The following is an 18439-nucleotide window of genomic DNA, read 5'->3' as shown; positions in this document are numbered from 1 at the left end:
CTTTTGCAAGCCTTGTTAAAATTCCACTATTGATTTTTTTTAAAGTTCCAGGTGGTCTCCTCCATTTTCCAGATTCCACCCTCTTTCCTTTTTTCCCTCCGCTACTTTCTTTTTTTTTTTAAAGAAAAAATTAAATTATCCAAGAATCTTTATCCCTTTGACACTTTATTTTCAGCTAGAAATAGCCTATCAATGTCAAAGTGGATTAGTATCAATTTCTTATTCGAATCTCTTCTTCTTACTTCTTCCAAGTCAATTAAAACTGTCAGTGTGAGAGGAAAAAAAGCCAATTCTGTTTCCTTTCCCTTTCTCTTTCACTGCTTAAAATCTTTTTTAGGAATAGTATTAGTCTTTAAAATTCAGGTTCCAGGTACCTTAAATAGATGTTCTCCATTCAACGCAGTCAGTCAAACTTTCTCCTTTAAACTTCCTCCTGCACAATCTTGTCCGTTTGGGTTCTTCTTTGAGGTGGCCATTTCTGACCACTGCTGCAACCACCTTTGGGAAAGGGAGTAATGACCAGCGGAGGAGGAGAGATGTGGCTCTCCTCAACCTGGTTGATGGCTCTCCTGTCTTCACCACCTCTACGGGGTGGCTTCAGCCCTGAATCTGGGTGGCTCGGGGTGCTCTCGCAGCGAGCACGGATCAAAACCGTGCACAAATGCGATTTCAGTCCATCACGGAAGAAGCGCAAACCGGAAGTCCCTTTGCTTTGCGAATAGTTGTGAGGCAGGCAAGGAAGTGATTCTGTGGATTCATCGGCAAACCTTAGTGCTTCTCTGTTTCTCACCACTGATTGGGGCAATAAAGTATCGCTCTTCAATAACATTCAGACACCCAGTGATATCCAGTGACATCTAGAAGCTTCTTATCTTGTTTTAAAGAATTATATTGAGACAATATATGTAATATATTTGGATCGCTTAAAAATGGCTTGCTGAAACCAACATTCATGGCAAATATTAAGCCTAGTAGCTCACTCTAAATTCTTGTGTGGATACTATAGGATAGTGATTTATTATATATTTAGATCAGTGGTCTCCCAACTTTTCTGGCTCTGTGGACTGGCAGCAGTGAGGGTTTGGGATGGTTTTGCATGTGCACATACCACTTGTGCAAATGGAGCTTCCACACTTGCCCAGTGCTTGTGCAGCCTGGCTGTCGATGGGAAGCAGACCGATAGTGTTCTGCAGACCTGGGTGCCCCTGATCTAGATGACTTGTTAACTCCAAATCTCATTGTGGTTTACAGATCATTTAAAATATTGAATTTGATAAAACTGGCTGTACCACTGACTACTGAGTTCTCTCAGAAATATACTGCCCTGGAGAAACTTGGGTTTGAAAGACATCATATGATACTAAAAACAAAGCAGATAAAATAAATCAGAAAATCCATATTAAATCCTAAGTTGTAAAGCAATAATCAGTTAAATATGAACCAGTGGTGTGCAGCAGCAACTAAAAAGCTAATGCAATCCTAAATTGCATTATCAGAGGGATACAATCAAGATCAAGTGACGTACTATTACAACTCTATAAAGCCTTAGTCAGACCACACCTAGAGTACAGCATCCAGTTTTGGTCACCACACTATAAAAAAAGATGTTGAGACTCTAGAAAAAGTGCAGGAAAGAGCAACCAGGATGATTAGGGGACTGGAGGCTAAAACATACAATGAACGGTTGTAGAAAGACCAGGAAAGACATGATAACAGTGTTCTCGTATTTGAGGGGCTGCCACAGAGAGGAGATCAAGCTATTTTCCAAGGCACCCGAAGGCCAGACAGGGAACAATGGATGGAAACTGAACAAGGAGAGATTCAACCTAGAAATAAGGAGAAATTTTCTGTCAGTGAGAACAATCAACCAGTGGAACAGCTTGCCCTCGGAAGTTGTGGGAGCTTCATCACTGGAGGCTTTTAAGAAGAGATTGGATTGCCATTTGTCAGAAATGGTGTAGGGTCTCCTGCTTGGGTGAGGGGGTTGGACTAGATAACCTACAAGATCCCCTCCAACTCTGTTAATCTGTTTAATCAAAACGACTGAAGTCAAATATTTTGAAATTCAAAAATAATGTTAAACAATGGTACTGTATTCAAAATCAATTACTTTATTTTCTGCCTTTATTATTTTTTATAAATAATTTTGAACATAACTAATATTTCTTCCTCCTCAGATTTTTCCAAAAGCAACAACCAGATGAGGAGTACAATACAATTATTATTGCAGTTGCAGTTATAGGTAAAATCCACTTTAAGAAATTGGATTGAAACTTACCCTAAAAAAAGTGTGTCATTATGCAACACCACCACCCCTCACTCACCCAATTAAAGGCCTCTATTAATTTGCTCTTTTTTGACAGGTCATTTTAAGAACCTCTTTAGTTTTCAATGGATGGTTGCATTTATATTAAACAAAATTGCCATCAGTTGGGTATTAAATTCTAAAATCTGTATGATCAAACTATGTATCTCTCAAATCTGTGGTGGTGTTATAATATATCATCTTCTCTCTTGATTTTTCTCTCTTTGTTGTTATTATATTAAGTTGCAGCTTTCAAATGAATCTTGATAGAAGAGCAACGTGCTTGTATAACATTACCAAAAAGATGTTCCTTAAAACTTGATTACTTGATTAACAATGTAAGATCATTTGAAGAATTACACTACCTGCCCAATGGATCCAAATCAAAGACAAATTTGTTTTAGATGAAAACGAATAGTCATATTTTAATAGCATTACTACCAGATTTGCAAGAGTTTCCTTTTCTCAAGTCCTGTGAAAGGTTGATATTTGCATAATAAATCATTGTACTCCTTTTGCTACAAAGGAATTTCAAAAGGCTGATCATTGTCTCTAACCAGTTTTGATATGAAAGGTAAACACTAGGAAATGGTAATAGTACCATTAAAGTCACCCACATTTTCTCTCCAGAAAGAATGTAATAGCATTCTTCAAGCCATTAGAGGAGAAAAATGAGAGCTGTGCTAACCTGCAATAATTACAATAATAAAGAGGAAAGGAGCACTCTAGGTATTACAGTAGGAAAAAAAAAAGCTCATTAGATATCCTTATCGAGAATAGCGCCTACTCCATTTGAGGAATATTAACCTGTACATTAAGAGCCCAATCTCAGTTATTTGAAAAAAGTATAAGATTACAAGCTAGCCTAATTTAAATTGGCACTTGCTGTCACAATTTTTATTCATTTTAAAAGGAGGATGAAATAGGGTAACCCCTTATCCATTTGTACCCGTACATGTTTAGATGTGTATTTTTCATTCTAAGTAGAAGTGCCCTAGAATTTGGAAGTCTAGCTAGATTAAAAAAAAAAACCAGCCTAACAAATTATTTGCTGTAAAGTTTAATGAAATATTCTTCATAAATAGAGAATTTTGAGGTTTTGAAAATTACTACTTCTGCAGTTTACTTATCTAGGAACTTTTAACGCCAACATAGCAGAGATTAGGGGTAAGATGTTCCAGCATTTATATTACTACATAGGGAAATGCCCTATATTACTACTTTACTATTTAAAATGTTCCCTATATACCTCAGGAGTCAACAGGACAATGTTTATCATTTAATCCAGCCAAGCTCCATGATGGATATCTCTTTAGTTTTTAAATTACTTTATGTAATTCAGGGGAAAAAAGGACTTTCCAAAGCAATCCCCTCTATTTCCATCTTTACTATTGTTTTAAAATTTAAATTGATTGAATTAATTACATTTAATGTAATAAATTAACATTTATTATTGCTGGTTATCACCTTTAAAGCCCTACATGGCTTAATACCAGGATATTTGAAAATGTTTTTTTTTAAACTTTCTGTTTATTTGCTTCCTTTTTGAAATCATTGTTCTTAAACTTTCCCACTTAAATTTTCTGATTGGATGAATTTTACACATTTGACAGACAAATCTTTATGAGCAGCTAGGAATTCTGTTTTTATTGCTGATTTTATGGTGTGGTTTGTTTTGGGTGTTCGATAAGTGAGGATAGTAAAATAAAACAAATGTTAAGCTAATAATTCAATAAAAAATTTCAAGCATCGCTCTCCTTCCAGCTAAAGGGAGGATGGGACCTTGTCTGTTATAATAAGAATTTTCCCACACTGTTTGCTTAGAAGCTTTCTTGTGTCTGTGTGTTTCATGTAGGGGACTTAATAAAAATGAAAAGTGCTAGCAATAACATATTGGCAATTTCTCCAGAATGCTGTTTTTTTTTTTTTGCTGAAAAGATAAAATAGTTCACAGTACACAATGGTGTCCCATTGTTATATATTTTTATGAGCACCTTTTAGAAATGACCTTAAGTTTACATCTTCTATCTCGCCTCATGTTAAATACATCTCGACTGTATCTTATCAAAGTCAAGAGCAATAGTACTGTGGTTTTACTTTACAAACTATTGAATTGTGCATTTTTCTAGTAGTTAACCTAGTGGAAGTTGACTGGATGACATCTGAGAATGCTATTCAAATGGGCTAAGTGTCTGATGTGTAATTTCCAAGGTAGGGCAGTTGGAAGTTCCTAGGGTTGTGATTTCTGGTCTGTTAACAAGTATGCATCTTTTTTTTTTTTTAGAAAATGTATTCATAAGAAAAACAATGAAAATGCCATGAATCTGATGATTGGGCACACGGCTGAATATGGCTCACTTTAAAGCTACTCATGTCTGCATTTTTTTTTTCTGTCAGTGGAGATCATACTTTAGCAACCCAGCGCCCCTAATCCCCTCTATATGGTACTGCAGAACCCTAAAACTAAATTAATTTAATTTGAATTAAAATAATAATAATTCAAAGGAATAATTGGAATCTCAAGAGTTTGCAGAAAACTTAAATTTGTAAATATTTTGTTGTGGGTTTACTTTAGTTTACTTTATTGTCATTGCACCTCGTACAACAAAATTAAGTACCATCTTCAGTCTACATTATGACTATGAAAATAAAGACAAACACACATCCTTCACATTTTATACATTGAATTGAAAACCCCTGACATTGCATTAATATTGCACTATAAAGTAGAATTCAATAGAGTTATTGCCCTGGGATAGAAGCTGTTTTTCAGCCAATTTGTCCTTGTTTTTATTATCCTGTACCATCTGCCAGATGGTAATAGTTCAAAAAAAGGGTGCCAGGATGAGATGGATCTTTAAGAATGTTTTGAACTTTCTTAAGGCAGTGGGAGCTATAAAGCTCTTCCAAAGAGGGGAGAAGGCAACCAATGATCTTCTGGGCGATGCTTTCCTACCTGCCACTGTGCAATTGGCAAACCATACACAGGTTTGAAGAAGAAGAATGTGAAATGGCCAAAATCTTGCAATGGTTTGAGTTTTTGTGGGGTGAGGTGATGGTATCCAACCACAGAAAATGTGTAGCTGGTTTTTAAGGAAATCCCTCCAGCTGTCTGTTGTTAATCATAATGTCTTGGATGTAGTCCAGGACATATGGCACATACCAGATTGCAAAAGCAGATTTCAGAGAAACGGAATAAATTGTGATTTGGTATATTCTCCAAAGACCTTGTCTCTTTGGAACCTCTCTATCCTTCCCTAAAAATTTTAAGACAATCATTTTAATGGATATGTATGGCTTTTTTAAAAAAAAATCAACTGGATGAGATTGGGGGAAAACACTGGTAGTCCAGGAAACAGGTAGTCTTCAATGGACAAGCACAGTTGGAACCAGGATTTCCATTGCTAAGCAAGGCATTTGTTAAGGGAGCCATGCCCAATTTTACAACATTTTGGCCAGGATTGTTAAGCTGTTAAATGAATCATGCGATTGTTAAATGAATCCAGCTTTTCCCATTGACTTTGCTTATTGGAAGCCAGCTGGGAAGATTGCAATTGATGATCACGTGACCCTGGGACGCTGCAGCCTTCGTAAATGCATGCTGGTTGGCAAGCACTCAAATTTTGATCACTTGAACATGGGGATGCTATGAAGGTTATAAATGCAAAGACTGGTGGTAAGTAATTTTCCCCCAGTCCCATTGTAACTTTGAATGATCACTAAATGATTGTACATTGAGGACTACCTGTAGTAGGGACACACTCTTATCTTTCAACTTCATATTCTCCTCCTGGAATGGAGGCCACTTTGCATAAGTAAAGTAATAACTAGCAGTCAGCACGGGTTTGTTAAAAACAGATCATGCCAAACCAATCTCATTTCATTCTTCAACACAGTGACTAAATTAGTAGATCAGCAAAATACTGTGGACATAATATATTTAGATTTCAGCAAGGCATTCGACAAAGTAGACCACAACCTACTTCTTGGTAAGCTAGAAAAAAGTGGAATAGATAGCACCACTACTAGATGGACTCACAACTGGCTGGCAAACCATACTCAACAAGTAGTCCTTAATGGGTCTAAGTCTACATGGAGGGAAGTAAGCAGTGGGGTGCCACAAGGTTCCGTCTTAGGCCCAGTACTCTTCAATATCTTCATTAATGACTTAGATGAGGGAATAGAAGGGAAACTTACCAAATCTGCAGATGATACTAAGCTGGCAGGAATAGCTAACACCCAAGAAGATAGGGTCAAGATCCAGGTGGATCTTGACAGACTAGAACACTGGGCCATATCTAACAAAATGAAATTCATTGTAGAGAAAAGTAAAGTCCTACACTTAGGCAAGAAAAACCAAAAGTACACATATAGACTGGGTGAAACCAGGCTCAATTGCAGTAACTGTGAGAGGGATCTTAGAGTCTTAGTGGACAAGCAGCTAAATATGAGCCAGCAGTGTGCAGCAGCAGCCAAAAAAGCTAATGCAATCCTAAGTTGTATAAACAGAGGGATACAATCAAGATCAAGGGAAGTACTAATACCACTCTCTAAAGCCTTAGTAAGACCACACCTAGAGTACTGCATCCAGTTTTGTTCACCACATTATAAAAACGATGTTGAGACTCTTGACAAAGTACAGAGAAGAGCAACCAGGATGATTAGGGGACTGGAGGCTAAAACATATGATGAATGGTTGCAGGAACTGGGCTTGGCTAGTCTAGTAAAGAGAAGGACCAGGGGAGACATGATAGCAGTCTTCCAATATTTGAGGGGCTGCCACAGGGAGGAAGGGGTCAAAGTATTTTCTAAAGCTCCTGTAGGCCAGACAAGGAATAATGGATGGAAACTGAACAAGGAGAGATTTAACCTGGAAATAAGGAGAAGCTTTCTGACAGTGAGAACAATCAGCCAATGGAACAGCTTGCCCTAGGAAGTTGTGGGAGCGCCATCACTTGAGACTTTCAAGAAGAGATTGAACTGCCATTAGTCAGAAATGGTGTAGGGTCCCCCCCCTTGGGTGGGGGATTGGACTAGATGACCTACAAGGTCCCTTCCAACTCTGATTATCTGTTATCTGCATAATTGGGTTTAATAGAAGTTGGAAGGTCTTCTAGTCTAACCCCCTGCTCAAGCAGGAAATCCTACACCTTTTCAGAAAATAGCTGACCAATCTCTTCTTAAAAACATCCAGTCTTGGAGCATTCACAACTTTTGGACGCAAGTCATTCCACTGAATAATTATCCTGTCAGGAAATTTCTCCTTGGTTCTAGGTTGCTTCTCTCCTTGATTAGTTTCCATCGTTGCTTCTTTTTCTGCCTTCAGAGAATAGCTTGACTCCTTCTTTGTGGCAGCCCCCTAGATAACGGAACACCGCTATCATGTCACCCCTACTTCTTTTCTTTTTTGATTTAATTGATTGGATTTAATTTAATTTAATCTAGGCATAACCACAAGAACAAGCAAGAACAACTGGATTTAGTGGATTGTTTTATTTGTAAAGATAATGCCTTTCTCACACAATTATTAGAGAAATAAATCCGCTCCTGAGATTATTCTCGTTATCAGGGAATTATCCTGCATGCTTTATTTGCAGCCTCTCTTTAATGCATTTAATGATTGGGCCTAGCTTCATATCTTTGAACATAAAGATAGAAGGTTGAATGGATCCAAACGGGTTTGTTTTAACTTTAATGATTTTTCTGCTATAGTGTCCTCTACTCTTCCTCCACCCCCCACCCACACACAGTGTGTATTCACAAGGGGAATATAGACATAAAATAGGAAGGTGGGTTAATACTCATTTTCTTTTCTAAAATGGAGCTGTTAAAAAAAAAAAGTATAAGGCTGGTTGGTTGGCCAGTCCTGGTGAAGATATTGGCCTAAAAGGGAGAATAACCAGTAAACTATGAATGCTTGTGATTTGCCATGCTATCTGATAGTTAGGGTCATGTCCATAGTTAGCTTATGTTTGGTGTATCATGTTAAATGAATTCCCTCTGTAGAGTACAACACAATGTTAAACAGTTTAAAGAATTCAACTGCAAAAGCTGTTGAAGAACATGATGTAAGTGGTTACCTAGATTAATATTGTGTGTCAATGTCTTGCTTTTCCAAAAATAATGCAGCAGTTAGTAAAGCCAGTTGTTACAGTGAGAATCAGTGTGTTCTAGTGATTTACCTGGACTAGGTTTGGAGAGACTCCATCCAAATCCAGTAACCTCAAGTTTCGAAAACTCTCTTGTGTATTCATAGACCAGTCAATATATCTCAATTAAATTTACTCCATAGGGTTATTGTAAGGAAAAAGGGAGTCCTCAGATGTTTCCAGTCATATTTTTTTTAAAGAAAAGGTGGAATATAACCCAGGGTAATTTTAAATGGCAAATTTTACAGATCCTCACTAAGTTTATTATGCATCCTCTTCCTTGTGCCCCATATCCTGGTAATGCATAATGACAAGAAATTGATCCTACTCATTTGTGATATTTAATAGTCACCTAATACATTTGCTATGTCATGATAAGGAATTTTACAAGATGAATAAAAAAATTATGAACTTAATGAGTTGATCAGTTCATGTCATTGCTAGCTTAGCATCATACTTAAAGTCTGATGATTGTTGGATTATTGCTTGGAAGCATTCCAAGCTTATAAAACAGCAGTTGCCAACCGATGGGCTGGTTGAGAAAATTTCGGTGGGCCGCAGAGAAATCTCACCCCCAGAGCACCCCCACAAAGCAATTAATCCAGGCTGTGCAGAAACACAAGGCTGCACCGCCCATGGCCCACGGGAACCCTCCCCGCCCACTCACTCCTTACCCAGTAAACTTACCTGCTAAATTGCTATTTTTCCTTTTTCCGACTATCATCTGTTCTGCTGTGCTGGGAGATTTAGATTAGCTAGGGAGCAGGAAATGGTTGGATTTCTTGCTTTTTAGTTAGTCTTTAGAACTTCAGCTCAGCACAGCCGAAACTCCCTTAGGGCTGAAGGTTTCCTTGCAAGCAAATTCAGTGCAGACTCACGGCAAGCAAATTTGAGAGACTGAGCTAGCCGATGGCAGATAGATAGATCACTGAATAATTCTGTGAGCCTGCTTTGCCTGACTTTGGGTAAAAGTTGCTCTTTTTTTAAAATAAAAAAATTCAATATTTACATGCATGGTGTGTTGTGAGTTAATTTTGTGAGTTTGCTTGCTACCAAATTTTATGAGTTTGCTTGTAAGCAAATTTTATGTGACAGACTGAGCTAGCCAATGGCAGATAGATAGATCTCTGAATGAATCTGTGATTCTGTGAGCAACTCAATTTGCCTGCCTGCTTTTGGGTAAAAGTTGCTCTTTTTTATAAAAAACTCAATATTTATATAAATATTTATAATATTTACATACAAGCCATGCCCAGCCAGTCACATGACCACCAATCCACACCGACAAATTAGGCCATACCCACAGAACTGGCTAGTGGTCCCTGGGATCTAAAATTATGAGTTTGGTGGTCCCTGAGGTCCAAAAGGTTGGTGATCCCTGTTATAAAACACTCTGGATTGTTTTGCAAATGACTTGATGAGAGTAGCTCTCTACTAGCAGAAGAAAGCTGATGTATATGAAGTAGCCATTGTAAGATTTGCAGACCATTCAAGAAGCTTTATGCTTTGGACAACAAGGCCTGACTCTTTGCAACAAGCAAATGATGCATAGGTAACACTGTTCATATGTACTCTTCTTCTACTTCTTTCAGGAACATGGGAACGTCACGCATGCATGTGCAGGGGGCAGGGGAGCACAGTGGGTTCACGTGCACATGTGCAAGGGGTGAGGAGAGCATGAATGGGGTCGTGTGCGCATGCTCTGGGTATGGGGAAGCGCAGGGGGGGTTGCACGTGCATTGCATTATGGGTGCAGGCACGCATGCGTACTAACGCACCTTCGGCATGCGATGACAAAAAGATTAGCCATCACCAAACTGGCTATCATGGGCCTTTAGTTCCTTTTTTTCCCAGAGGTGCCAAAACCTACAGATTCCCACCCTACCTAGTAAGGTATGGAAGCTAGAAATTTGTGGAAAAAGACATTCCTGGCATATAAACATCTTAGATTTTGTGGTCTCTTTCCACCCCATGTAGTGTATTTTTATTTTGATATTCATGTGCAGTTTCCAAACTCTGGCCTCTGATCTTAAAATCAATTCTTTTTTTAAAAAAATGCAAATTATTAAAAAAATAATAATAATTTCTTTGGAACCTGGACTGTCAACTTTTTGTGCAAAGCATATATATTCTTATATTTTTATTTTATTTCTAGTTGTATGGGTGATTTGCATGAATATTCTTAAACCTATTTTCTATAAAAATGAATATATATATATATATTTTCTTAAGTTTTCACGGGTACTTACACGTATGGTATTCAGCTTTGTTCGGGTATTTTCCCACATCATTATAGTTGTACTTTTAAAGTTGTAGCAACGTTTTGGCAGAATCTCATCTGCCATCATCAGGCTTCTGTATTGTGTTCGTTTTTATATATATATATATATATATATATATATATATATATATATATATATATATATATATATATATATATATTTGTTTTCTGAGGTTCTCGGGTATTTGTATGTGGATCTTTGGTTGTTGGGTTTTCTCCGCGTAAGATTCAAAGTGTCTAGGCACGTTTGATGAAGTCTCATTCATCATCATCAGGCCTCTGTCTTTGGCTCTTGCTTTTCACTCTGAAAAGCAAGAGCCAAAGACAGAGGCCTGATGATGATGAATGAGACTTCATCAAACGTGCCTAGACACTTTGAATCTTACGCGGAGAAAACCCGAACAACCAAAGATCCATATATATATATATATATATATATATAACAAAATGTGCAGTTATTTTGATATCTGACATCTAGAGGCAATGCAGAAAGGCATCTCCAGTGGCAGTGTATTGATTATGCTGTCCCATCTGTCACTGCTTCACAATATTATATTAGGAAGATGTGCACAGTTTTTAAATCATGTTTTGACTGTTTGATGTAGACATCTTTTACAAGGTTGGCAGAAGGGGCTGATTGTGCATATATTTAAAAATGGGAAATATGCCATTAACTTCTGCAGAATAGAGTGTAAATGCGAATCTCCTCTTTATGTTTTTCAGGTAAGGAATTACATTCACTGAATCCAGGATGCCTTTCGAACCTGACAGATGTTTCCATTTTACTGTCATTTGTAAGCTTCTAAATCATGCAAAAATGTTCTAGCTTGTGAAATTAGGGAGCCGCTTGTAAGTATTTTTAAAAATCCTCTTGATGAAATATTTTTAAACTGCTGGACAATTCCTGTTGTTATATATATGAATGGTTTCCTGCATGTTGCAAAGGATTGGCTTAGATTATCGTTTTGGTTCCAGTTAAAAAGCTGTATCATTCCATGATTCCTTAAGAGAACAATCTTCTCTTTTTTTTTTTAATGTCCGTGTCTGCTTTATATACAGCTAAACACATGGTTAAAAAATAATAATCTGTAATGAAGAGACAAAAAGTGCATAAGCAAACAAACATTTCCATCTTCTGGGAATAACCAGCAGGCTAATAAACATAGAAGGTACATTACAACTTTTTCCTAAGAAATTAGTGCAGCTCATCACTTTTCTTCCTTTCTAGAAGAAAAGGATTCTGGTTATTTCCCTCCACCCCAACACCTTAAATGTTTGAACAACCAGGAAGGATTCATGTTGTTGTTGGCACGTATCCCAATTTTAATTGCTGTCATGGACAAGAAGTATAGATTCTAGGAAGCTTTTAGTACTAAGGAAATGGACTAATTCTTCTCTTAGTTCAGATATTGTTGATCAGATAAAGTAGCAAATATATTTATGATGAGATAATTGTATTCTACAAATAATGCTAGTATATACTTCTATAATGTATATGGCATATTTTGTAGAATATTTTATGGGGTTGTTCACGATCTGGTTCCTAGGACCACTGAATGCCAGGTCAGAAGCAATTTGTAGAAGCTTGGCCAACTGGCTGCATTCTCTGAGTAGTGATTATTGTATTAGTTAGGCTGGATGGCACTCTCTGGTTGGGGAAAGGGTAGAGAAGGGGGACATCCAATATTGGGGGCAGGAGTAGGGCAAGCAGTAATATCTCTACAGTAGTGGGCAGAAAACTGTTCATGGGGAGCTTAAATCTATACCAACACACTTTGTAGTGTGTTCCGACCCAGGATGAGGTCATGGATCTCGGTTTTGGCTGCTTCTACTGAATATCAGGTTGGTCTGTGATAAGCCCATCCTCCTCCATGGGTGTGAGAGAAGACTTGCCATGTGTGATAAAATCTGAAATAAATACTGATGGGGTAGAGGGATGATCTTGGCTGGGTCAGCAGTGGAATTTCCCAAAACGAAGAACCTGAGTATTTCCGGGTATGGAGTCAGAAGCAGCTCAGGTGTTCCTGGAAACAGTGGACCTAACATTCAGCAGAGTTCACATGCTAGATCACAAGGCATGTGAACTGTTTTGGGTTTTGGGAGATGGTAAACTTTGGAGATAGCATTACTTGGAGATAGCATTTGGGAAGAAGAACTGGCCGATTTGGCCCTTGGTCTCCCTGTGCAATACAGAGGCCACATGATGCTGTCCCGGAAGTGGGTGCCATTTAAGAGTGGCTGTAATTCACAATTCAATCTGTGTAAGAAGGCTTTGAGCTGTGGTGGTGCAATGGTTAGAGTGCAGTACTGCAACCTACTTCTGCAGCCAGCTAGCTGCCTACAGTTTGGCAGTTCAAATCCCAGCAGGCTCAAGGTTGACTCAGCCTTCCATCCTTCCGAGGTGGGTAAAATGAGGACCCAGATTGTTGGGGGCAATAGGCTGACTCTGTAAACCACTTAGAGGGAGCTGTAAAGAATAAAAGAGAAGAGAAGAGAATTCTTTATTGGCCAAGTGTGATTGGACACACAAGGAATTTGTCTTGGTATATATGCTCTCAGTGTACATAAAAGAAAAGATACATTCATCAAGAATCATAAGGTACAATATAGGGTACAATAAGCAATTATATAAGTACTATATATAATACAACAAGCACTATAAAGCAGTGTATAAATCAAAGTGCTATTGCTATGTGGCAGAGTAGTTGCTTCCCAATGAAGATTTATGAAAAAGATAAGTGGATGAGTTGTGATGGGGCATGGAAAGTAAAGTGTGTGACCCAGGGGGATGAAAGCAGGGAAAGCAGACCCAAGACCTGTGGGTGTGAGAAGCGAGGGGTGCCTTATTACCTACTGTGTCCTTCATGGCATAGACCAGAGATCTCCAAACTAGGCAGCTTTAAGACTTGTGGACTTCAACTTGAGTTGAAGTCCACAAGTCTTAAAGCTGTCAAGTTTGAGGACCCCTGGCATAGACCCTGGTTGTTTGAGGGACTCCCTACCTGCAGTAATTTCTGCTTGTCCCACACATTTTGACAAAAGTTGACATGTATCCAGGAGATAAATAATGTCTCCTGGTGGGACCCAGGAATGGCTGAACTAAGGCTTAGTCCAATGTATAAGACACTGAATTTTATACAGATGAGCTGTACCTTGTAGATGGATATAACCAGCTAAAATAAAAAATGGTGCTACTTTCATTATTCCAGATTCTAATTCTCCTCTGATAGGAACAACTAACTAAAACTTATTCCTGTGCATATTTTTTCATGTATCAAAATGGTATGTAACATTGTAAGATAAGAAATTCACTTTGGGATGAGAGCTTAGACTACGGAAATATGACTGCCACTATTAACTTTCTGGCATGTTTTCAAAGCTGTTCCTTGTTCAGAAGAATTGCTAATAGCCTTATGCTGTGGATTCTGTTTTCTGTGAGACATTTGCCACCATTCATTCACAGATATTGGATTAGTCAATACTTCTTCAATTGGTAGCCAGTATATTGGCATGTTTAGCAAGCTGTCATCTAAGCAGATGGTCAGAAAATATCTGGCAGCACAGAACTCTGGGCATATTAATAAATATTTTTGCATAAATATAACATATAATGGACAAACTTCAGCCATGTTGGAAGTAAAGCCTGTATGCAGAATATTAATTTACACAAGCATATGTGTCTGTATATGTAAAATATTTAATGTTTAAATTTTAAAAAATGTTTTACATTTGGGGAACCTTTTACAGAATTACAGAATGACAGACTTGGGAGGATAAATTTAAAAATGGGAAAAGAAATGAAAAGGTGAATTAAAATAGTTGTTTTGTTTCAGCTGCTACTTGAATAAAATTATAGAGTGACCACTAAAGTTATTTGAAAAGATTTCACTGTGAATATAGTTAGATCTAATTACTTGTATTTATAAGGAAAGGTCCGATACACAATGGCTCATCATGATACCTAGCATGTTTTCAATCTATTATAGTTTTTGATTATGTACACATTATTATCTATGTCCTGGGAAAGAAGGAAATTCATGGCTTCTTTCTACAGTCAATTTAGAGAAATTTACCAGACAGATATTTGAATCTTTTATTAGTGCCATTAAGAGTATTGTCTATCATCAAATTAGAGGTAGTAGTTTTAATGACCATGAGATCTGAATCATAGAAGAGCACAGCTTACTTATCTTTGGAGGGATATACTTGGCCCTATAAGGCTCAGGCAGAGGCATTGTGCAGTATAAGCCAGAGGTCTCCAAACTTGGCAACTTTAAGACTTGTGGACTTCAACTTCCAGAATTCTCCAGCCAGCTATGCTCCACAAGTCTTAAAGTTGCCAAGTTTGGGGACTCCTGGTATAAGCAGTAAATGTTACAAATTTACATACCAGCTTCTCTCTTTATGCATATAATATAGATTTCAACTTATTACTTACTTATATCAAGGACTCCAAACTTGGCAACTTTAAAATTCATAAACTTCAACTCCAGAATTCCACAGCCAATATGCTTCAAGATTCAAACGTCTGTCCAGTGAGTTTCTCTAAATGGGCTGCAGTAGCCATGTATTTCAGTACAGTCAACCAATACACCGGTGGGAAATGAAGCTTTTAAAGTTTCAGAATGATTACTTAATTTTGCCTTTTCTTTCAAAATGGCCCAAATACGTACCATTTTCAGACACCAGGTGGCAATAATACCACCAATGTGTTCATTTGGAAAACACATTCTACATAGGCAGATCCGAAGACTAAAAAAAATCCAACATGTGTGAATATCTAGATACCAAGTTTTAAAGGATAACTAAATTCCTAGGTGTTTAGATTCTATTCTAATATGTTCCTTTTTATATGAATATAATCGAAAGATTTTAAAATATATCAATTAAGGTTGTGGGAAGTTGTTTAAAGTTTGACATTCTGTGATAGTGTAAATTCACTGGTGCAAAACGATTTGCAGAATAGAATTCTTGTTCTTTTTAACTTCTCAATAGCTTTCTATAATCATGGCATATCTTTTTAGACTGGCTTCGGAGGTTAAATGTGGGAACACACTTTTATTCTACTTTTCAAACTTCAAACTTTCAAAATTCCCTTTGCTTTTAACAATCTTGGCCCTTCAAATAATGTTCTAGAACAATTTCTTTTCCTTTTTAATTTGTCCCTTCTGACAAAGTACTTCAAAACTTCAATGGGACTCTTTTGGAAATCCAATATAGGAAAGTTATCCAAGTCACCCATCAGGTTTATTATTTGCATGTCTCTTTTAATTATTAAGACTTCAGGAAATCTGGAAGTATTAATGCAAAGGAAATAATATTACTAATATTACATTACAGCTTCTCCAGTCCAGAACTGTGGGTCAGAGCATCTGAAATTAATGTTCCTAATAAATGTCAGTTGCTTATTGTCTATATTTCGTATTTTGTTTTGGCCCAGAAAAGCTAGGCAAAGCAAATACAGAATGATACTATAATAATATTTTTTTTTTTTTATATATATAAATTTTTATTATTTTTTTAACATAAAAAACACAACAACAAAACATAAAAGTATCAGCTCCCCCATATTTTTGTACACACCGTAAGTCGGTTGGTCCATCGGTTTTGTGCATTCACCTCATAGTCACAATTACAGTTACTTTATATAATACTCTTATCAATACAAATTTATAAATCCTAGTATCTCTATTAAAGAAAAAAAAATTGACTAAACTTTTATTCGGTCATGCCTTTATGAGATAACTATATTTTAAATATTTTATTCTAAAACAAATCTTATAATCATACCAATTCTATCCCAAATATGAAAAAGAAAGAAACAAAGAAAACTATTATATAAATATAGTATCAAAAACCAATAAAAGGAAAGGGAAAATAAAGTCATTATTATTCCTTATTATCTAACTTTTATATTTTAATATTTCATCATTCAACCATTGATAGAAAAGATCCCAAACTAAATAAAATTGTTTATCTTCTTGCTCTCTAATTTCAAAAGTCAATCTACTCATCTCAGCACATTCCAAAATTTTCTTTACAACTTCTTCTTGCAATGGAATTTTCTCATTTTTCCAATTTTTTGCAAATACAATCCTAGCAGCAGTCAATACATTTACAATCAAATATTTCAACTCTTTACTATAAGTATCTGGTAGTATTCCCAATAGAAAAAACTCCGGTTTCAAGTCTATATGCTTCTTTGTCATTTTTTCCAGCCACATGTGGATTTTAGTCCAATATTTTCTAGCATCCTCACAAGTCCACCACATGTGATAGTATGAACCAGGTTTCTGATGACATTTCCAGCATTTTTCGGATTTGTTCTTAAACATTCTTGCTATCCTTGTCGGGGAAAATGCCACCTGTAAAACATCTTATACGAGTTTTCTTTATAGGCTGTAGACATTGTCATTTTATAATTTTGCGACCATAATTTCTGCCATTTCTCTAAATCAATCCCATATCCAAAATTCCTCCCCCACGCAATCATAGTTTCTTTAACTTGTTCTTCCTCAAGCTTAATTTGCAATAAATAACCATACAATTTTTTAATCACCTTTTCATCAGTACCCATCAAAATCTTATCCAAGTCAGTTTGCTTATCATAAAATCCCTCTGCTTTGGAATCCTCATAGTACTTTGAATATATTTGCAAATATGAAAACCAATTCATCCGTATACCTTGTTCTTCCAATTTTTGCATCGATTTAAGTTCACCCTTTTCATCTAATAATTCCCCATAGTTAACTGTTTGTTCCTTTTTATAGATTATAGGATAAGAAAACGCTTCTATCGTCGATAACCAAACTGGAATTTTCAAATAACACTATTTTTTTATCTTCTCCCAATTCAACCACAGAGACTCCCGTATATAATGCCTTCTAAAATACCCCTGTGTTTTAGTTCCCTTGTACCATAAAAAAGCATGCCAGCCCAACAACAAATCATGACCTTCTAATGTCAACAATCTGGTTTTCCTTAATGTTATCCATTCTTTAACCCACGTCAAGTTTGCAGCTTGGTAGTACAACTCCCAATTAGGCAGTCCAAACCCTCCTCTAAATCTAGCATCCTGTAAAAGCTTTAACTTTATTCTTGCTTTCTTACCTTGCCATATATACTTCAAAACAATTTTATTTAAATCCTCAAAATATTCTTTTCCAAGCCTAATTGGTATTGTTTGAAACAAAAATAAGACTCTGGGTAAAATGTTCATCTTAATTGTTGAAATCCTTCCTATTAATGACAATTGTAAGTTCTCCCATTTTTCAAGTCTTGAGCTATCTGTTGTTTAAGTTTAATATAATTATTCTCCTTCAATGTACTACATCTTGATGTCAAATATATCCCCAGATACTTAACCTTGTTTGTAACTTGAATTTTTAACAGTTCTGCCAACTCTTCCCTTTGTTTCAGCAACATATTCTTTGACAAAATCTTTGTTTTATCTCTATTTATTTTCAAACCAGCCACCTCCCCATAGACCTCTATCTTTTCCAACAGTTTCGAGGCTGTTTCTATAGGGTCTTCAAGATAAAGACTAGGTCATCTGCAAAGGCTTGTAGTTTAAATTCTTCCTTTTTAATTTTCATTCCTTTTATAGTTTTATCTTCTCTGATATTTCTATTCAACACTTCCAAAGTCAATACAAATATCAAGGGAGAAAGAGGACAACCTTGTCTTGTGCCTTTTCTTATATTA

At 36.6% G+C, this 18439-nt stretch overlaps 1 protein-coding gene across 20 annotated transcripts in view; it reads left to right on the top strand.

The window, feature by feature from the left end:
- The window catches only part of MAGI1 (membrane associated guanylate kinase, WW and PDZ domain containing 1), a 512987-nt gene that overhangs the window by 162101 nt on the left and 332447 nt on the right, over window positions 1-18439 (top strand). Inside the window, exon 2 of one of the 20 annotated variants that reach the window (XM_087923621.1) lies at window positions 11459-11584. The exons of the other annotated variants lie outside the window; for them this stretch is intronic. The gene's annotated coding sequence lies outside the window, so the exon portion shown is untranslated. The remainder of the gene's footprint in view (window positions 1-11458; window positions 11585-18439) is intronic. 20 annotated transcript variants of the gene reach the window in all.

The sequence above is a fragment of the Pseudonaja textilis genome, chromosome 2, assembly GCF_049901715.1.
Source record: "Pseudonaja textilis isolate UNSWEBS1 chromosome 2, rPseTex1.2, whole genome shotgun sequence".
In the NCBI taxonomy this organism is placed as follows: Eukaryota; Metazoa; Chordata; class Lepidosauria; order Squamata; family Elapidae; genus Pseudonaja; species Pseudonaja textilis.
This window is presented reverse-complemented; position numbering and strand designations above follow the sequence as displayed.